Source organism: Lactuca serriola, chromosome 3, assembly GCF_051521515.1.
Source record: "Lactuca serriola cultivar US96UC23 chromosome 3, Lser_US96UC23_V15, whole genome shotgun sequence".
NCBI lineage: Eukaryota > Viridiplantae > Streptophyta > Magnoliopsida > Asterales > Asteraceae > Lactuca > Lactuca serriola.
The window spans coordinates 137,328,704-137,352,840 of NC_136410.1; positions in this window are offsets into that span (position 1 = coordinate 137,328,704).

Consider the following 24,137-nt stretch of genomic DNA (forward strand, 5'->3'; position numbering starts at 1 on the left):
CGAAATGGTTGGCATGTTCCAATATCTTTCAGTAATTTATTTATGAAGTTATATATTTAATATTGTTTAATTTTGATTTATTTTTAATTTCTCTATTTTTTTGTAGAGACGGTTTGATTTTGGAGCGATTACAAATGATCGCATGGCTCCAAATTATTGGGGGTCACTGAACAATCGGATATGTGCGCAGTATAGAGGCCACAAAAATATTTCAAAAAACTGTTTGACTGGTTTTGCAGCGGATGTGGAGGCAGCAAGAGCTCAAGCCCCTATGGGTATGGATATGCAGCGTTGAAATGCTGCTATTGACCATTTCTTAACAGAAAAGCATAAAAACGATCCGCTGGAAACAAAGAATGCCGGAAAAAGCAAGTAGTTAAGAATCGTGTAGGGACGTGCAGCTACAATAGTGCTTGTTTGTGACAACCCGAAATTTTCCAATTGTTTTATGTCCGTGATTAAGCACTTCCAAACTTAGCTAAATTTATCTCAAAATATTTTTGGCCGGATTTAATCCCGTTTGAATATTTTAAATAATATTCGTCAAACGATTAAATAATACGGAAGTATACTTTAGAGTTTTCCGTATATCACGTAAGTCGCAAAACTCCAAAAATTTGAAATTTACGGAAGTAAACTCGGAGTTTTGACCGCAAACCCCCGGGAGTATAAATATGACACTTAGTCATTTCCTCTCATTTTTCCAACTTCCACCTCAAGAACACCCAAGTATTCTCTCTCAACTATCATAAATTCATCCCGTCAAATCCGCCAAAAACGATCATCCAAGCTCCTAGAACGTAAGTACACTTACCCTAGTTTCTTGTGTGCTTAATGGGAACTTGTTTACACTTGAAATCATCCTAGAAACACCAAGAACAAGGTGTTTACGGTCCAAGGTGTTCTTGGACCGTAAACCCTTAAGTGGGTGCCAAACTGTGCCTTGGTTCATCCTAAGCCTTGACAACTAGCATAGATCCCTTCCTTTTAATAAGTTTAACACTCAAAAATCATCATATCCCCATGATCATATGTGTTTATGGTTTGGGGAGGCCATCCCAAAACCGTAAACACCTCCAAAAGGTGTTTAGATGCCCCTAATGCCTTCTAATGGTTGTGTAATGAAGTGAACCTTACTTGCATGAACTAGGGACCCCAAGAACATGAAATGAAGGGACAAAGATGAGTTTACGGTTTGGGAAGGTCTCTCAAAACCGTAAACACCTTCTAAGGGGGTTTTAAGTGCCCTTAACACCTTCCAACGCTTGTATAAGTGACTAGAACCTTGCATGCATGAGATAGAACCACCAAAACACAAAAAGAATGGACTAACATGAGTTTACGACCGTAAACTCATGTGTTTATGGCCGTAAATCCCAAGGGAGTGGTCCAAGGACCGTAAACTCCAAAAAGTGTCTGGAGTATGTGCTTCTTTGTTTTAGACCTTGCTAGCTGTATCGTTCATTTGATATTATCTGGGGTCTGTGTTTCCCTGTTTTAGACTTTGCTAGCTGTATCGTTCATTTGATATTGTCTAGAGTCTGTGCTTCTTTGTTTTAGACTGAGCTAGGCGTATTGTTCATTCGATACCCTCCTGGAGTCTATGTTTTACCTATTTTTATACTTCGCAAGGCATTCCGCCTGAAGTCTATGATTTATTTACCTTTAAGCTTGCGAGGCATGCTGCCTGGAGTCTCGGTTTTATTTACTTTTAGCCAGCAGTGTTTCTGCTGAGGAAAGATATGATTTTCCCTTATTATTCTTACTTGAGGCTTTTATCACAACTCCTTTTAAGTAAAAACTATATGTTGATAATGTTAGTACTTTTAGGGAAATTACTCCTTAAACATAAAACAATCGGGTCTTGGTAGAAAACTGCTTCTATTTAGAAAATATAGGATTTTTTGGAAAGAATTCTAATACTCTGTAGATTCTAAACCACCATCTTTCATAAGGTTATTTTGAATAAAGATGTGTATTTATACTAACGTCATTAAATACTTATGAACTCACCAGCATTATAAAAATGCTGATAGTCGCTTTCAAAATAACTTGTATTCTCAGGACATCGATAAACAGGTACATCCCGGGAGCTTTTGTGAAGTCAGCCTAGTACCAAGCTGCATCTATATTATTCTCTGTATTACTTTGATGTTGCTACGAAATGTAACCGATGCAAAATTATTAGTATTAATGCAATGGTTGTTGTACTTTGATTACTATACTGCATATCTTGTGATACTTGACATGACGTCATCCATCCCAGAACGTCTCCGCCGTTCCGGTTTTGGGGTGTGACAGATTGGTATCAGAGCATTGTTTATAGTGAGCTCAGTATATCTAATCATAAAAGCTGTTCAACCTATAAATACATATGGGATAAAAAACTTTGACCAAGAATTATACTTTAAAATATAACCATATTTTACAAAAGTATAAGAACATCCAGAATCTAAAATACCCGAGCAAAGTATCACAAGAAGAACCAGAATAAAAGTCTTTGGATGTTGACCATTACCGTCAAACCTGGGCAGTTATGTAATCGTAAGATGGAATTAATGTAACCTGATCAACTACATTTATTCGAGATGCGACTAATGTGAGTTTGGGAGTGATGGTGGTGTTGCAACAAATCTAAAACTTACCAAATAGGGATGCTAGAGCCAAACATAAAGATTAAAATACTATGGGAGTATTTTAGGATACTAAAAGACTCACATTAATCCCATAATCATATTCAGAAGTTAAGAATCAAACATTAATTAAAATACCATATGGGTATTTTAGGAACCATAAATAACCCTGTGTGAAGAACTAAAAAGATCCTTATTAATATACCTACGATTACAAAGTGTGTACTCCAAAGGTTATATATAGTGAGGATCGCATAGGCTAAGAATCTGTGGTTTCTCTGTACTTCCTTTTCCTTGTGTGGATGTGGATATAGAGTAGTATCACATATTCGAAGGCCTATCAGATCTAAGTTATATATGATTTGTATACACTATGGAATTGTAGCAGGACTTGATATGGATCACCCAGTGAAATGTTTTAATAATCTTTTAGGATTCTTTAGACATTTCCATTCTCGCGTGAAACCCTGTAGAGAACCTTATCCACTTCAGTGTTCGACAGAAGAGTTGATTCAGACCCAGAAGAGGTTCATTGAGAAGATTTCCACTTCGAGAATAAATGAACTAGGACGATACTATTGAAACCACCAAGTGCATATACCTTTTAGGGACATCGGTGCGAAATTCTCTTGAACTTCCGAGATTTCCAGTCATCCATCATGAAGCGATGACACTCAGGATCAGGATCAGAAGTAAGGCAGTGATGAAACTCAGAGTCGGAATCGGAAGTAAGACGGAGTAGAAATTCAATATGTCTACACGAGAAGAGAACCCTAGGTAACTACCCAAAGAAAACCAACGCCGGTCCCAGTCAAGGATAAGAGGAAGACAGAGGGAGCCAATACATGGAACCTGAGAAGTGTCCTCTTTCTCGTTATCGTCACGTTAATACATCCATAGAATAATACAATTTAGTGAGTTAGCGATTACACTACTAACACTATGTGTTAGGTAAGTCGTCCTTCCCGTTGCAAGTAATACAAATAGATCGGATCTCGAACTCTCGCTCGAGAGTGTTTAGCCATAAGTCTTCATGAGCCCTTTTCTTCTGCAATCTTCGTTCCGAATTGTCCCCAAATCTTCCCGAAGCCGGAGAGCGGATCTCTCCAGTATAAAGACAACTTAGTAGGAACGACTCCCATCTTATGGCTTTCCGATACTCAGATAACCATAACTCAAGGCGCGGGAAAAATTTGTGCCTATCATAGTAAAGGTAGATACGTCCAGGGTTAACCATCGTCTCTCACTAGCTTGTGTTCCTTTTTCATGTAGGAAAAGCCATGCCTCCAAAGAAACGTAACCAACCCGTTAGTAAGACACCGACTCTCCTATTCGATGAAGTTACACTTCAAGCTGCAGTCTCAGCAGCCGTAGCAGCTGTCATGGCTCACCTGAATGCTAACAACGCCAATGTTAGCAGGAGCCCTAACGAGATTTCCGATCCTAACAATGGACAGCAGCAACCAACACCTGCATACCTAGCCACCCAAGAACCCCAACCAAATCTACCGAAGAGAAAGTTCAAGAACGAAGAGGGAAGTACCTTGGCTCAAGGACCTTCCGAAGAGCAACGAGCTGAGGCAGTCAGTACCCCTGTCAACCTTTCTGTCTCGACTCCAAGAAGACCATACCTAGGAAACCTCCCCCGTTGCAGCAAGTGCAGCTACCATCACCATGGTATCTGCCGAGAACTCTTTTGTTTTGTGTTAGGTGCAACATAAAGGGGCATATCGCTCGCGTCTGTAGAACCCCGGTTGAGTTCATCACATCGACCACCAATGTTGGGACCAGTCCAGTGTGCCACCTATGTGGTGAAATTGGACACTTCAAGAGGGACTTCCCAACAGAAAGAAATGACAAGGGCGCAGGAGGAATCTAACCTTAATGCCTAGGGAGAAGCATCAAGGAACCCGGTAGAATTTTTGGTATGTCTCTCTCCCTATCCAGAGTAGTTAACCGAAAACATTAAATGATAAATTCTAATGGTAATTACCCTCTCGTTAAGGCAAAAGTCTCAGCATTGTTGTAAAATTTAAAAATCCATCAGGTAAAGCTATAATGGCGCGATATATACGTTAAGGCCACGTATAATTAAGATTAATAGACCCGAGTGAGTGATGTTACCTTATTTCTTGTTCCTCGTTGGTTTGTGGATTTAGGGCGGAGTTGCTCAGTCAACAGTCCTTTCCACCTTAATTATACATGACTAGTGTATACTAGGCGATTATAGAGAGGACTCGTGGGAAATCCATTCATGAAGAGTACATTATTCAGAAACATCACGACCCCCTATAGTTCCGCATCGATTCTATCGGTCCAAGTGTCCACGACAGTGATACCATGGATGAAACCCGAGACGCTAAGAACTTGTGTGCCCAGTACATCACATGATCCTATCAATTTTCATTCACATCATGTCGATGTTTGTTAGATTCAACACTTCCGTCAATCATGGTCTGACTTTTTGCAACCATGTGAAAATTCTTAGTGTTGTGTAAAGAGAACTTTCACCATAGCCAATTCGTCAATTAAAGGTTCTTCCGAACCTAATAAGAAACCTAATGCGATCCGTCGGACGTCTCTCTTATCTAAAACTTTCCGAAATACCCAGGAGAAGGGTATCGTGCGCTGTTAACCAACCCCTCCTTAGACAGATAGAACCCGAAGCAAAAAACACTGCAGGTATTCCAGAAGACGATAACCACCTGAAACCTACTCCGTAGATCCCCTTGAAAGACCCTTAGCACCTCACAATCAGATTCATGAATCAAGAGAAGGAAATCATGGGATTAACTTGCTACTACTGATTATATGCAGTAGAGTGGTGTTGTGGGTTTGGGGTGGGGCCACACAACTGAACATCCCGTCGATCTCAATTATATACGACTTGCATGCACCGAGTATTAGTGACTAAGCCAAGTATGAGCTTTACCACGAACCGAATAATACGATCCTTCATCCTTTCCCCCGTAGAAAAGGAGCTGGAGTCAAGAGAACCACTACAGGTTGAGCTACTAAAATGACCACAAATCCGAAATTTGATGTCATCCCAGTTAAGCCACCATAGTAGCTAACACCCTCAATTAGTAAAGCAACCCGAGTAGTAAGAGTCAAAACATTGACTACGACCATCCATTCATGCTTGACCCAACAAATTAAGCATCTCAGCAAAGATCCCGGAAACCCGGGGGTTGTAACAGGTTAAACACTAAAAAGAGTGAATGAGGAAATTAGAAGTTCCGAGTGACGAAACCCTATACTCTCTAGATTTGATCTAGATTGAGGAAACTCTGAAACACCGGAAGAGTAGTTGCAGAAGATGCTCGCACTGCTCAGTCACTTCGTCCATCCCGTTACAGATGAGTAGTGCCTAGGACACACCACCTCCTCATGCGAGAGAAGTCACTAGCACCCTTTAGACGATTGACCGCATTCATCGGGGTGAATACTAGATTGCCAAGAACCACAGGATAACCATCGCGACCGAGAGTACTCGAGGATAGTAAGCGATAAGTTGTGTCAAGCTGTATAACCCAGGTCGTAAAGAGATCATAGACTCGACACCAGTCTAGGTGCTAGGTGATGGGTTATACGAGAACATGCGCTTCCCACGAACTGGAAAGAGCCGACGCCTTGAAAAATGAGGCATGTCTTAGAGATCCGTTGGACTACTAGGTGTTCTAAGAATATTATCTCAACAGAAATAGTAGAACCACCTCCCGAGATAGTCCAACACTTCAGAAAATCTCTAAGGACTAAGTTGGCCATGAACAGAGACTACTATCCATGAAACAGCAAAGCGGGTAAGAGCATGATTCTTTCCAGTTAGGAATCATATTGTGAAAGCGTCAATTAGACGATGATGAAAAATCTAAAACTTTCTAAACAATCGTCTGGTAAAATCCTATCTCACCGACTTTGAGAGTTTCCGTTAGAAACATCTCGAGAGTTAAAAGTGCAGGTCCATTGTTGCACTAAGTCGAGATAGATGCCACATAACCAATAGATACCAGTAGATATCCAATACATCCGATGATCCAGAAAACCTCCGAGAGCCGATCAGTAGGGAATACGAATCTGAAAACGACCTGAGCCTTCTAAAGAGCCAACCCGGAGAACTACACCTTCAGTAAGAGAGAACTTTTATAACTACAAAATGGTGATCACGCCAGTGATGATCTCACCATAGAAGTACTTTATGTTCTAAGTACTGAAAAACTCTATCTTTCCGAGAGCTTAGAACCATCCGAAATTCTTTTTAAGAATTGGTCCAACCCTCGTCAGACCTCGACTAATTTAGGAATTCCATGAATTCCGCCGTAGTCTATTCACATCTCCAGCATGGACAAGGTGATTGTCCGACGTGACTCTCGAAATCCCACTCGTCGAGATAGGAATCTATGGGAACCTAATGTTGCGTAGAAGAACTTGTAGGAAATCATGAACCGAGAGGTCAAACGAACGAACCGAATCCACATCCCGTTAGTGAAGGTTCGCTGGAAAGCCAAGCGAAGGCCGAAGTTCACTTGGGAGTGCGAGGACAAATCAATTAGGAAGTACCCTCATCTCTTTACTCGATTTTTCACGCCTACATCTTTTCCTAAACTCTAATTTCGGGACGAAATTCCCTCTAACAGGGGGATGATGTGAAAACCCGAAATTTTCCAATTGTTTTATCTCCGTGATTAAGCACTTCAAAAATTAGCCAAATTTATCTCAAAATATTTTTGGCCGGATTTAATCGCGTTTGAATATTTTAAATAATATTCGTCAAACGATTAAATAATACGAAAGTATACTTTAGAGTTTGCCGTATATCACGTAAGTCGCGAAACTCCAAAAATTTGAAGTTTACGGAAGTAAACTCGGAGTTTTGACCGCAAACCCCCGGGAGTATAAATATGACACTTAGTCATTTCCTCTCAGTTTTCCAACTTCCACCTCAAGAACACCCAAGTATTCTCTCTCAACTATCATAAATTCATCCCGTCAAATCCGCCAAAAACGATCATCCAAGCTCCTAGAACGTAAGTACACTTACCCTATCTTCTTGTGTGCTTAATGGGAACTTGTTTACACTTGAAATAATCCTACAAACATCAAGAAGAAGGTGTTTACGGTCCAAGGTGTTCTTGGACCGTAAACCCTTAAGTGGGTGCCAAAGTGTGCCTTGGTTCATCCTAAGCCTTGACAACTAGCATAGATCCCTTCCTTGATAAGTTTAACATTCGAAAATCATCATATCCCCATGATCATATGTGCTTACGGTTTGGGGAGGCCATCCCAAAACCGTAAACACCTCCAAAAGGTGTTTAGATGCCCCTAATGCCTTCTAATGGTTGTGTATTGGAGTAGAACCTTACTTGCATGAACTAGGGACCCCAAGAACATGAAATAAAGGGACAAAGATGAGTTTACGGTTTGGGAAGGTCTCCCAAAACCGTAAACACCTTCAAAGGGGGGTTTTAAGTGCCCTTAACACCTTCCAATGCTTGTATAAGTGACTAGAACCTTGCATGCATGAGATAGAACCACCAAAACACAAAAAGAATGGACTAACATGATTTTACGACCGTAAACTCATGTGTTTACGGCCGTAAACTGTTGGGTTATGAGCATTCTAACACTCCTAAGTGTACATGCAACCCTAAATACCTTGGATCTATGTTTTCTCTATTATACATGCAAATATGAACATCCAAGGTATTATCCTAATCTAGCATACAAAACTATCAATATAACAAGATATAATACATACCTCTTTGATGTAGAAAGTCTTCATGAAGCTTGAGTGCCTAGTGCCCCAAGTGTGACACCTCAAATGGTTCACACAACACCAAATACACTTGGAATAACTTGAGAGAAATCCACAACTCATGAAATCGGCTAGCCCTTATTTTTACACACTCTAGTACCGATTTTGGTCAAGAATAAGATCTTTATATAGTGTTACAATTAGGGTAAACCCTAGTTGTCATGACTATCCATTTCCTTGGATCCATGGGTTCAAATACACCATGGAGCATCCATGGACCATCCTATGGGTTTTAGCCCAACTTGATTATCCATGGAGCATTAGCCCACTATACAAGTATGGATGATTTACACAATCAACCTATATATTTAATTAGTCTTCTTTTGATCACTTAATTAGTCCTAGATTAATTCTTGATCAATACTAATTAAATAATCTTATTATTCTTATTATTAATATACTAGAACTTATAATATATTAATAACCATAAGTGTCTTATTTCTCTCATTATAGTCTATCCAAGTGCATGATGTCATGCAACCCAAATGGACCATGCCGGGTCGGGTCAAGTCTTACCAATTATAGTTAAGGACTTAGACATTAATCCAACAGTCTCCCACTTGGGTAAGTCTAAAACTAATATTGCGTATGACTTCAGGAACCAACTGGCAATCGTAGCTCTCAAAAGCTTCTGCCGAACTCTGACCTTGTCGATGAACTCTGACCTTTGTCAATGACTTGTCCATTAGATAAGGGATCATATATTCCTCCATTCTAGATATCATATGGACTGAGACATGGATTATAATCATTCTCTCTGTCCATTTGTTGTTTCCCGATTTCCGATTTATGACGAGTGACTAACTGAACAAATCAAATCAGTCCTAGCCCGGCCGAGCACTTCCATTTGTCATCATCAAATCATCGAGGGGCCCACAGATATCGCTTTTATCCTGAAGGTAAAAGGAATGGATAAACTTCGACTCATATGGCTTGTTCTACTACTTGTTGAATCATACACAAAGACACGTTTTATAGCACCGAGTTACCAAATGCGTTTTCGTGCAATCAATGTACTATCAACTCATAGTAACAACTCATATCTCTAGGTTTGAAGAATATAAGATATTATCGTCTCATGATCACTCGTGATTAAATCCATGAAGTGATTCCAATGAGTGCGGGATGAATCCAATACCCAGAACTTATGAGCACTCATGAGTGTTGTAGCCCTTTGTCCAACACCTTTGACCTCTACAAGCTAACCCATGACAGTCTTAATTCATATCTACTTCCAACATATGACCGACTATGGATGGTTTGAATAACTTAGTCATTCTGGAAGAATAACCTAGTTTATTCTGGAAGTCAAAACATGCAAAATGAAACACAAGAATAATTGAATCGAATATGGTATCAAAACCTATGAACATAAATAAAACACCTTTTATTTATCACCATATGATTACACATTATTCATTGTATACTGTTTCAGCTATCAACTTTATTCTTGAATTTAAAACAATAGTTGTCCCATGCTCCAAGCATGTACACTATGTTTTCTAAACACTAGTCATGTCATACACCAAGTATGCATACTATGTTTGTCTATGATCTTTACTTTGTGAACTAGATCCATTGAACATAACTTCAATGATTCTCTTTTCACAAACCCAAATCCTTACTGCAAATGCAAGAATTCCAAATTCATGCGATTTACTGAAATCTGTTAGATTCTAAACTTATATGCGTTGATCCTCTTGTAATAATTATGCACGAAGTCAGAAAGACTTGACAACAACCATTATAGAGCATTCCAAAGGAGATCAGATCCTTGGAAACATCCTTCTTGCATTAAGTTTCCTAATCTTACACAGATTAAATAATTTCTAACTTTGAAACATTTCTAGATTCCATTTTGACTGTCACTTCCGAACAATAGTTGCCTCTTTTCAGACTATGTCAATATGGTCCTTCCAGAATTATCACTATACTTCCAACTGTCCTTGAGCAACCAATCTTTGGTAAACCTTAGATTGTCCTCGACAATTGTTTAATCCTTTTAGTCATATCCAGTTCTAAACCTTTTCCCTTCTTAATGCCCAGGCATTTGGAAAATTTTAGAAAGGATGAATATAGCGCATGTAATCGATCCTATATCCGAAGCATATGGGACACGATTCATGATGTCTCACATAAAGACTAAACCAGTCTTTTGCTATAACATTTCCATTTCTATTTGCCAAGTTCTCATAATTCAGATTATGAAAAGGGATGTCGTAATCATAATCGAATTTTAGAACGCAAATAATGGACCCATATACAAAATTTCCTTATGTTGAGCCATCCCAACATGAAATTCATATATATCCTTCACTAAATGATTAAAACCTCACGATCTAAGCTTATAGATTTGAGATGAAGTATAATTTCCTCTCCCTTAATTATAGCAAAACAACTCTTTCCCAATTGAAACTTTTGTTTTCTATAATTAACATTGCTAACTTGCAATACTTATCATAATTATCATGCTCCCACTAACATGATGATTATTAGCATAACACTTATGCTCCCACTAGCTTTGACATGTACTCAGAAATCAGCTGACTTTCTTACCAAAGTTCAGATTTCTGATACTAGATTGTTTTGATAAAACTTTATCAAAATCATACACCTTCACTTAGATAGCACACTTGCGTGTCTAAACAATTATGAAGAGGGATGCCTTAATCATAATGGTTAGACCTTTTTGCCACTTCTCACAAGTCCAGGTTAGTGTGTCGGTAAACCACACACGCTCCACTAACGACTTTGAGAATGCAAATATCACAATTGCTATCTAGCTAAAATCTACTTAGTGAAAGTGTTTCCTCACCATCATTTTCATGAATCGGAGAGAAACCTTATGACACTTAGATTTACTGGTGTATGTGTTTTTATCCATGTGAATTGTCAAAACCATAGTCACAAGACAAAGATAATGACAAATCCAAACTCATATGGACTGAACTCAATCTTATTTCTTGTCACCTGACAGCTCAAGGGCCTGCCATTGCTTCCAAGTTGTTGTGCAACAAATTGAGAACTCTAAGAACTCATATGCAAAGCCAACTTTAACTGGAATGGGCACAAAATATGTCAACACGATAGGTTATAAACCTCAAGTCGTGTGCTAGTGAAGAATCTTCAGGTTTTATTGTTGATTAGTTCTTGAGACTTTCAAGACCTTTAAGACTCCCACTGTCCTCTTGACATATAAGACTTTCTTGTCAGATATTCAAGAGATAATTTGGATTCTAATCAAGACAAACACTTCACACAATTGGCCTAAGTTGGTCTTTGTTTTATCCAAAACATCACAACTCACCAATTTCAAATGTACAAGAGTAGAAAACTTTTACTCTTACATTTGACAAGTGTTTTAAACCTTCTTTAAGACATGTAACTCAAGTTACAATCTTGGAGTATGACTCTAAGACTTGTATTGGAACGAAGTATGACTCATCTTCTTGATTTAACCATTTCAACAATTCAAGATCCCTCTTCTTAGTCATAAGAATGCACTAAGATTTCCTTAGAGAACTAATTGTGCTATGGTTTCTTAATCATTAAGATGATCACAAAACTGATACTAAAGTACTCTCCCATCTTTTCAGATTTGAGAAACTTTTATCCTTCTGCCTAATTTGATTCTTCTTATTCGCTCTGTCATACATTGGAACCTTTTTCCAATGTCTCAGAGTTACACTTAAGCTTGTAAGTATAATCATATTTACTGAGCTTTTGTAAACTATGACGAATAGTTTTATCAATCTTTTGTGGTGGACTTGACCAGTGCACAAGAATGTGTACTCGATCCCTTAGTCCTTCACTTGACTCACACATCCATGTGAACAAGTAATAAGTCTTAATTTGTCCAATACTTGAAAGTTCTCATTCATCATGCTATACAACTTGCATGATTCCAAGTTCCGGTCCAAATGAAACTTGGGTGATGAGAATCTTTCCTTATTTGGTAAATTTAGACATTACCAAAAATGAAAGAATCAATTTCATATTTCCACTCTTGCTAATAATGGAATCATATAAGCAACAATTTTTTTCTCAAATGCCATTGTAAGGATATTTTAAAATAAATAAAATCAAAAATTTTTCTTTTATTTTAAAACTTTGTGGAAAAACTTATCCTTACAATCCATATGAAAACTTGTTGTTATCTATTCCTAAGCAATATCTCATAACTCCTAAGAAGTAGCTCAAGAATCCGATCTTCAAACTACGCGATAGAAATCCATCTATGCGATCAGATTCAGCATATTCTTTCTTTAAGTTTCTTTACTTTTCTTTGACTCTTAAAACATCAACATGTGACCCAGTCACATCATGTATCAAGAATCTCAGATTAGAAACTTAGCAGAGTTAGATAGTGGACTTTACCTGAAGTAGAGTCAAACTTATTGACTTCAAAATCCTTAGGTAAATTTGGCAGATTCGTAACCAATGTCCCTTCCTTTGGCAATATAAACATATGGACCCTTTGATAATGGTACACGGGACTATCACAGACTTAGCTTTTCTCTTTACCATTTGGTCAACCGAGTTAACTATGGCCGATCCCTTTCCATTGGGAAGAGAATGCTTTTCTGGATTTCCTGTGTCACTATTGTCAATGTCCATCAAGTTTTAAGGAAGTTGATCTTAACAAATAGATAAGATCATTAAGGGTCTTTTCATAGTCTGTTTCATAGGTGTCCCAAAGGAACTCACTATGTGACTTATAAAGTGATTGAACCACCAACTTTCTCAAGACTTTGACACCCAACTCTCCCGGCTTGTCAATATGTGACTACATCTCCAAGATGTGACCACACATAGACCTTTACTTGCCAATAGGGCTTGAGTGACTTTGAACTTGTGGGTTAGGGAGAATAATTTGAGGAGGTGAAAGAAGTATGATTTCCATGGGACATCATCTTCATTTAGGAAAGCTTGTTTCAAGAGATTTGGGAAGATCATAAATGTCTAAACCAGACATCTTTTGGGAGATATTCAAGATAGTTGATCTTAAGTCCTTAATATCACACCCAATATGAAATATTAAGGCTAGGACCCTACAAACTATTTTATAACTTAGAAGAGGTATGCCATAATCCAAGCTATAAAATATTTTAAGGTAGGTGAATGATGATTCACCAATTTCCACCAAGATAAACGAAGTGTATTATTACGTTTTTAATTGGTTTTTGAAACTCCTAGATCTTTGAGATTCATTGAATTGTTCAATGGCATGTTTCAATCTCGAGTGTGCCCTTCAGGTTTTGTGATTGGGATGCCGAGGATCACAAAACAAGGTGTGAAGTAACCATGCAAATTACTTGGTACCCTTAAGTGTTGACCCCTCAATCGATGTGTCGGTTAACCACACACACTCCATCGATACTATGATAAACATTAAGTTACCCTTTACCTACCTTGTTAAATACGAGTTAGTGTGTCGGTTAACCACACACGCTCCACTAACCGACTTAAACAAAGTGCAAAGTGTAATTTCATGGATTAGCACCTTATTCACATTTTCCTAAGTAACTAAGATTGGGTATTATTAAGAGTTTAGTTACTTAGTATTTATCATTAATACTTTTAATGAAGGGAGAATTCTAATCCTGTCAAACCCGTTCGGCTAACGACCCTCCACCAGTCAAGCAAGCGGTGGGTGAGAGTGGACACCCATTAAGTTGCCATTTTATAAGTAACAACCTTATACCCACCTTATAGACCGGCTTCGTGAATGAGGCGTACTAGCGGTAAGACTGACTTTACTCTTATATATATATATATATATATATATATATATATTAACTTATAATATTATAAAGTATAAGGGTTGAATTTTAACTTTTAAAATTCTAAGGGCTAACTTGGAATTAAAGTATTCATAAGAGAAAACTTTACAAATTCCAAAACTTGAGGGCAAGTTTTGAAACTATTCAAAACTAATTAATTCCATAACTTATGTGTTTAAAGTAGTTTTACTCCAAAAACTGTTCAAGTTCCATAACTTGAGGACAAGTTATGGAAGACTTTAAACTAATAAAAGAATTAACTTTTCTTTATTTTATAACTTATGGAATTAAATAAGGTTACACTTTTTTTTTAATTTATTATTTAATGAAGAGACTCTTGGTCCTCCATAACTTGAGGACAAATTATGGAGTCATAACACCATTTAATTAGAACTAGACTCTTCATTTTGTAACCTTTGCCAACTTTTTATGAGTTTTATGAAACTTAAATGTGACTTTTCATATAACTTGAGGAGAAGTTACAAAAACACATTTTAGAATCAACTCTTAGATTAATTTGGATTGAAAACAACTATTTCACTCAACTTTTCTATTAATCTAAGCAACTCATAAGAACAAGATAATTCAAATCAAACTTTTTAATGTAATTAGTCTAAACCTTAAACTAATACAAAACATGAATCTATTGACAATTATCTTTGAAATTGGATTAGCATGAACATTACCACATCAAAAACAAGTTTATAAGTTCAAAAACATCTTAGGGTAATGTTCCTAGTCCAATTCCAGCCAAAAAAAAGTGGAATTTATGTTGTCTGGGGCTCCAACTCATCGAGTACACGAACCAACTCGGCGAGTTGGATGCTTTTTGCCTTGGACTCGGCGATTCCATTCATGGACTCGGCGAGTCTGCTGGGCAGACAACATCAAAACTCGATTTTCCAGCTTCTTTTGCAAGTATAACAAGAAAACAAGCCTAGGCTCTGATACCACTATTGGGTTATGAGCATTCTAACACTCCTAAGTGTACATGCAACCCTAAATACCTTGGATCTATGTTTTCTCTATTATACATGCAAATATGAACATCCAAGGTATTATCTTAATCTAGCATACAAAACTATCAATATAACAAGATAGAATACATACCTCTTTGATGTAGAAAGTCTTCATGAAGCTTGAGTGCCTAGTGCCCCAAGTGTGACACCTCAAATGGTTCACACAACACCAAATACACTTGGAATAACTTGAGAGAAATCCACAACTCATGAAATCGGCTAGCCCTTATTTTTACACACTCTAGTACCAATTTTGGTCGAGAATAAGATCTTTATATAGTGTTACAATTAGGGTAAACCCTAATTGTCATGACTTTCCATTTCCTTGGATCCATGGGTTCAAATACACCATGGAGCATCTATGGACCATCCTATGGGTTTTAGCCCAACTTGATTATCCATGGAGCATTAGCCCACTATACAAGTATGGATGATTTACACAATCAACCCATATATTTAATTAGTCTTCTTTTGATCACTTAATTAATCCTAGATTAATTCTTGATCAATACTAATTAAATAATCTTATTATTCTTATTATTAATATACTAGAACTTATAATATATTAATAACCATAAGTGTCTTATTTCTCTCATTATAGTTTATCCAAGTGCATGATGTCATGCAACCCAAATGGACCATCCCGGGTTGGGTCAAGTCTTACCAATTATAGTTATGGACTTAGACATTAATCCAACATAAACTCCCAAGGGAGTGGTACAAGGACCGTAAACTCCAAAAAGTGTCCATTTTGAGCCCCAATCACTTCCATATCCCTTGAAGCAACCCTAGAACCTTTCCTTGTGAAGCATGAAGCCTTAAAGCACACAAATACACCCCACCCATGAGTTTACGGCCGTAAACTCATGGGGGATATGGTTACAAAACCATAAACACCCCTAGGTATTACCATTTTAGTAGTAAACTCCAAAGTAGGACTATACTCTCCTTAGATGCAACCCTTAACACTCCTAGCACTTGAAACAAGGTGTTTCCATGCATTAGAGGGTCTTTACTTGCTTAATTAGTTATTAATGACTAATTGGATACTTAAATGTATCATTTCTTGCTAAATAGGATCCAAGTGTGTGTTCAAGACCTCAATTGACACATAGCATCCTATATCGTCCGACCATCCGAGTCACCCACGACAAGTGAGTTCATACCCCTGAATCAACTTTTTAAATGATTTTAAATTCTTTTATGGGGGGGGGGGGGGGGGAATACAAGTTGAACTATAGAGTTATTAGATCAATCGCATGTGATTAATAACTGTATAGCAAAATAGATTTTGCTTCTTAAGCTGCTTTATTCAAGCTAAAGGTTTTGACTCTCGTTTTCAAATCTCGTTTAAGGCATGAATATCTCTTTTTAGATTATTAAAGATTTTCCAAAGGTTTTACTAAAAGTTCTTTTATGCTTGTATATTGTAAAGTGCATGCCTATATATATATATATATATATATATATATATATATATATATATATATATATATATATTGTAGGGTCCATTATATGTTGCGTCTTGGGCTCGTTCTTAGTCCAATTTTGTTTCTGGATTGGGCCTGTCCATCCGTGAGTTATTTTCTAGGGTTTAGTATTTATAGATGCTTGCATTCATCTTAGTACGTAAGTTTTTTTGGAGTCGATCATTCACATATATTTACTTTTTATCATTTGTAACCCTAGTAGCCTCTACAGCGGAAGTTCTTTGTCGAGCTCTGCTGAGGCTTGAATCTATTGAATCATTCGACATATTTTGATTCACTCTTGTGTTTGATTTTTCTATTTACATTTTTGTGATTAACCTGTTTAAAGATCTAAACGATCAAAGAGTTCCTTAACTCATCAATTGGTATCAGAGCAGGAGACTGTGTAACTCGTACACATCTCTTCTGTGAAAGAAGTGATTAGGGTTTATTCCACATTCATTGATATTTATTGATCCGTCACTCATAATTGACGCGTCTCATTAATTATTCATGTTGCCCTAATATTACGTATTACAAAGTCTGATCTTATAACAGGTTACACGATCAAGCATGGACGATTCTCAATCCAATCCCATCAACATCTCTAACAGCATCGGATCAACAACCAAGATTCCAATTCTCTATACTCAAGACTATGAAGTATGGACGCACCACTTTGAAGACTATGTTATTGGATCTGAAGATAATGGGTATCTGATATGGGAAGCTATAATATCTGGCCCTTTTGCTCATTTAGGCACATCTAGAATTATTAAAACTCAAAAGGAGTACAATGATTTGTTGAAAGATGTTAAAGACGTCACTCAGGATGAAAAGGAGAAGTTCCAATGCAACATGAAGGATTTGAGACTAATTCGATTCGCTCTTCAGTCCGAAACGTTTCGATTGGTGAGTTCTTGCAGTACAGCAAAGGAAATATGGGATCGGCTGCGAGAGTTGTACTCCACAGATGAAGATCTAGAGCATTCGATTCAGACCCTACTTCTCTCTGAATTTGGAGAATTCAAGCAGATGCCGGATGAGGTTGTTACACAAACATTTGATCGATTCAATCATCTTCTCAGCAAGATGATCAAGCATGACATTGAAAGAAAGCTTATCGAACAGAAGGTCACATTCTTAAATGGTTTGAGACCCGAATGGAGAGCTGTTGTGTCAACGGTTAAAGCACATGAGCAGTTTAAATCGTACTCGTTGGCGAAACTGGTGGGGATTCTGAAATGCCAAGAAAAGATTGTGTTGCAAGAGAAAAGCGTGGTTTCAAACTTGGGGTCTTTGGCGCTTTTGTCCAAAGGTAAGAATGCAGAAGAAGAAGAAGAAGAAGAAGAAGAAGAAGATTTGAATCTGGGAGATTACGATTTAACAGCTGAAGACTATGTTATGATGGTATCAAATCCCAGAAGGTTCATTAAGAAGAAGTTCCCTACCAACAAGAACCGAAATTGGCAGGGAAGCTACAGTTCTGAGAAAGTGAAAGAGGAGCCGAAAGTTGAAGAATCAAAGAAAGAAGCGAAAGGTGAAGCTAACTCTGGTGTCAGTTGCTTTTACTGTGGTGGGAAAAATCATTACGCAAAAGATTGCGTGTTGAAGAAGATGGCAGAGAAAGATGAGGAGAAAGATGAAGAAGCAAGTCTTATGAAAAGACTGGAAGAGATAAAGAGGAAGAAAGCTGCTACTAATCCCTGTATGAATGCTCTTATTGTGCAGGGTTTGGTAGATGATGATGAGTTTGGTGGCGTACAGGTGTGGTCAACCGACTCAGAGGATGATGAAGTGAAAAAGTCTTCTCATGGAAAGGCATATGTGGCGTAGAATAGTGATATGAGTGGAAGATGTTTGATAGTGACAGATGTATCTCAGATGAGGGGATACAACACTGATGGTGGAAACGAAGCGGCTAAGGAGTGAGAGGACGTATGCTTTACAGCGAAGCCCCTTAGTGTGTAGATCAGTGAGCTTGATGAACTGATCAAGAAGGTACAATCTATTTTCATTTCATTTAAAATTCCACAAAAATCATATGAAAAGGAATTAAATAACTTGAATTCAAGAATTTCAAATCTAGATACTTGTTTAACTCAAACACGGGTCACGAATTCTAATCTAACTGACCAAATAAGCAGGGTGTCATCCAAGAGTGAGGAGCGAAGGATGTGGATAGAGCAGAAAGAGTTGGAGCTAATTAAGTCTAGGGATGAAAACATTTATTTGCAAAGAGACAATCTCAAATTATTAAAACAAAGGAATGTTTTTTGTTTGATTGCCAAAAGGCTTTATGCTTACATTACTCAGCTGCATTTAAACTGTGAAATAGGACAGAAGATACATCGCATGATTTTACCCTTCCTTGAGTTTAAGGAGGATGAAATTGATGTCGAAGCATACAACTGTGAAAGTGTTGTATCTTCTGATGATGTCAATCCTACTTATATTTATGGTCTGGAAAAAATTGAATCTTTTATAAAGTCCAAAGACCATAAGGACATGCTTAAAAATATTTTGGATGAAAATGATAAGTTGAAACTAAGGCCCGAAACTATAACGCCCGTAGATCCGGGCTAGTCAATTTAGAGATGATAACCATCAAAAATGACTTTTTGATGGAAGATTATTTAGAAGGATTAATCTTAACCAAGTTTTAGTATATGTCACAAGGTTTCTGTGCATATAAAGAACGCCAAAATCCGAGTTATAACGAAGAAGTTATGACCTATCGAAGTTTCGCGACAGAACCTGTACGACCCAGCGCGACCCAGCGCAACGTAAATAGTGAATTTAAGGTAGATAGATATATATCCTTAGTGATCTAAATGAGAATTGAATATCTCATCGATATTAGTGCAACGACGGAAAGACGGATGAAAACGGAGTTCAAATGAAGGAGTTATGAATTTCGAACGGAGTTTTCCTGTCCCGACCTACTAAAGATAATATATAAGTAATATATTTATAATATATTAAAAATAAAGTCAAAATTAGCCAATGCAGTCTAAACAAGAGTTGTAGAGCATAATCTCACCTTCGCGTCGATATAAAGAACGTCGAAAACGGAGTTCGTATGCGAAAGTTATGAATTTCTGAAGTCCGGGGGGCGAAACCCCAAAACTGACAGAGACCAAGACGTGGCATGCAGTGCCACGACGTGGCAAGTCCTCTGACACATCCGGGAGTCCCCCAGATGCAACTTCCGATGACGCATGCAGTGACGACCAAGCCCACGACGTGGAAAAAGGTTGCCACGACGTGGCAAGGGCCAATTTTGCCCTATAAATAGATTTCAAGGGCCAGCCGTTTAGGGTTGCTATTTTCTCTTCTCTCTCTCCCGTTTTACCTCGATTTGCGTGCAATAAACATCCCGAAGCCCCGGTATCAACCCCGAGACCCGAAGCAAGTCCTGAAGCACCGAAGCTCCCGAGAAGAAAAGAGTTTCCGAGCCGAAGCTCTACCCGCGAGAAGTCCGGTGTGTAAAGAGATCACAGTTTCACCGAAGGATACTACTTCTACAAGCCGTAGTGCTGCCCGATCATCTTCTGATCAAGTGAGCGTGTGGTCACTTTCTTCTAACACATAAATATTAAGTATTTGCTATGAAATACGTGCTATGTGTATAATATATTGTTGTTTATTTGAGATGATTGTGGAATGGATGAATTATATAAGTTTTAATGAGTTAAACTATATATGTATTTTGTATCTAAAAATATGTTGGGTAGAACATGAGTAGATGAGGTTGTTGGTAGGTGATAAAAGGTGGGTTGGACCATGAGATAAAAGGATAAAGAGATAAACTAGTTTTAGATCCGAGAGTATGGATCAGAGCAGGAGGTTAGTTTTAGATCCAAGGGTATGGATCAGATCAAGAGGTTAGTTTTAGTTCCAGGAATATGGATTAGGTAATGAGGAAAATTTAAGATCCGGGAGTACGGATTATGTATTTTGGAACTACGTATTCATTCAATAAGGTATCATGTGTATAGTCCCTTTTAGGAATCGTGATTTTAAATACGAGTATTGATTATAATATGAAATATACATATGTATGTGAAGTATTTGTCATTGTCCGAAATACGTGGTAGATATATTTGATAATATACAACGTGCGAATCAGATATGGTTCAATATGTGTTAAGATGTGTATATATGATACTATTACTTAAAAACCTTGTGTTAAGTATACACTAGTTAGCGTTTCCTAAACGGAGATAGTATCAAAAAGTGATTATAAACATTATAGGTTTGCCTAGTGATGGGTTAAGACTTAAATGGGATGTTTAGTTCAATTAGGATTGGGATTTGGGTAGTCTCTTATTAAGAGTACGTGTGGGGTGAGATTGATGATCGGTGGAGTACGTCCTACGTATAGAAGTACATTTTATGTACGAAGTATTTTTCAAAGCTCTGTGTCTTGGGTGCTGCTTGTTCCAGGGTACTCTTATGTTCTCATGTACGATTCTTTCGCATACCAGAGTACTATAATGTGCAAGAAGTACTATCTTGTACAAAGTCTTTCGACAATTTTGTGTGTCGGTTACGGGAGCGTACGGGAATACTCTATCAGTATTTCCCCATACTTTTATTTTGAGAGAGCTTTGGAGTCAGCGTTTCTTTTATGAAGTGATCGACCGAGCTTCATATGTCAGCATTTTCTTTCACGAAGTAATTAAGGGAACTTCGTAGACTACCTAATAAAGTTTGTTGGTAATAGACCACTGCTAGGTATGTCTGGTGTTATATTGTTGGGATAGGTAGAGTCTGGGGGTATAATACCTCATGATAGTCAGACCATGCCTAGGCATTGTTATCTAGATAACTACCCCTAACTTAAAATGTCTTTTGGTTCTTTCTTTTACGAACGAAGGTTCGTGGTGAAACTTGTTCCATTCCCCTCATTTGATGTCTTTATTGATCCTCGTTTGCTGCCAGGGAATTTCCGAAGCAGCTTCGTCAGTTGTTATTCATATCGAATCCTTAGGCTAGATCTTGTTAGATCATTGTATAGGGTCAGTATGTGGGGATCGACGGGATGGGATATGTTGTTTTAGAAATATAATATGTGTTCATCATATCAGTGGTTTTGCAGGATCGAGATATACTTTATTGTCACGTTGTTTGAATTAAGAGCTTTCATACTCTATGTTCCTTAGATAATTAGGTTCATTGGGTAATATTGGAACTAAATGTTCTTTAGGTGTTCTTAAAGTAGGTGTCCATTAATTATTGTGAATTGCGTGTTCACCAGAGGTGATCCAAGAACCATGTCAACACTAGACTTTGTGCCAATTCCTTAGGGCAATCCTTAGGAATGAATGGGAGAAGGGTAATCGGTTCTTAGGATAAATATTTAAGAAATAAATGGAGATAAAGGGAGTAGGTAATTGGATTGATTATTTGATAATTAAATATAATAATTATATTATTGTGGGTTGAAAACCCTATATGCTCACCAGGCTCCCAAGCCTGACCCACTCAGTTTAATTGTATCACAGGTATCGATACGAAGCTGCTTTGCACTGAGAGATTAAAGGAGATGTAAATCACTAGAGTAAATGAATGTATGTTCTGTTTATGCTTCTGTGTCTGTATCGGAACATGACATCTCGAGGTTTTATTATTTAATGAAAATACATTCTCTTTGAGAAATGTTTTGATAAGTTTTTATCATATCTTGTTTTGGGAACAAATTCCGCAACCGTTTTCTTTAAACGATTACTCTGATTTTAAAATAAAGCATAAACAAACCGGTCTTTTCTGGCCGTGAAATTTGGGGATGTCACAGTTGGTATCAGAGCATTAGTTTAAGCGAACTAGGAATATGTAGGAAATTTCTAGACTTAAACTTAGAATGCTAAGTAATGATTGTGAGGAGTGTGTCTAAAATATGATAGGTAGTACACCTAAACTGACACAAGCACTAGTTAATTTTAGGAATGATGCCTAAAATGCTTTTATGTGCTAATTGTTTTGTGTGATAGCTAAATTGATGCTATTATTTGTTTGGATCTATGGTCTGTTGCCGACCGGATCTGGAAACCTTATGTGTATAGGATTCTAAGCGTATGACTATGATATTAGAACTAGCATGTAAACGTTTCGGAGTGATAAGGAGATTTATACGTTTATCGTAAATAAAGCATCATATGTTAAATTCTCGCCTGGTACACCGAACGTCTACTTGGGTGCACGAAAGTTCATGGTGAAGACTCATAGAGAATTGAGTAAATGGAGGAAATCAAGAAGGCTTATGATAGTGGATGACGCCTATCAGAAGATATCGTAAGAGTGGTATCCTGCTTTAGAGTATGTCTTATGAAATAACAGTACGTTTAGAGGAGTACGATACGTCTGTAGTACACCTTCGATTGGCAGGATGATGGAACGATTGATGAAATTCTTGAAGTTGTCTCATCGCCTGGTAATTCCATCACCAATCGAGTTGAAGTAGAGTTGATGATTGAAGATTGAGCAATGAAGAAGTCCTACTAGAGTTTAGGGAAATTGTTTATGATTATTCGGACACATTCATATGTGCTAAATTGTTTTGTGATTTTCTTGTATGGTTACTTGGTCGACTGCGGGACAATACTTGGGACGAGTATGAGTAGGTGTGAAAGATAGTAGATGCATATACTACCGGAAGCACAGGACTCGCACTTGGATCAGGGAAAGTCACAAGGTTACCAAGAAGCTAGTAATTGATTCCGTTTTGTTCAAGTGTGTCATTACCCTTGTTTCGGTAGTGACTAGTGAGATGGTTGTTATTCCGACCCTAATGGTCATATCAAATTGCGTCCGACTACGATGAGTTTGTTATGTGGTTCATAGAACCAAGTTCGAGGTAGCATTTGACTCAAGTCAAAAGATTGAAATCAATGTGATCGATAGCATCACGCTCGTTGTTAAGGAAGCTTGTAGCTAGAAATGCTACATATAAAAATGTGATTATATCACATTATAATATGAAGGAAGGTATATTCCATTCTGGAATTTGACTCTAAGAGACTTGAGTCTAAGCGTTGCATCATACGATAAGAGGTCATTAGAACATGACCCATCGGTCTGTTACAATAGATAAAGGAAAGTATTTATCCTAAGAAGAAGAAGGAGTCACAATAAGGATTTATTTTGTAACTCAAAGGTTACAATTGAAAGTACAACATTGTACGAAGAGCAGATGCACGATTGAGCACTACCTGCTATCGAGAAGTCCAAGAGTTAGATACTCTTTCGAGGAAATATATAACTTACAGTTATTACTTAGGATGGAGAGATAACGTATGGAGTCAGTATACGAATCCTGTTTCGTTGATGATTCCGGGACGTAATCATCCTAAGGGGGAGATAATTGTAACGCCCGTAGATCCAGGCTAGTCAATTTAGAGACGATAAGCATCAAA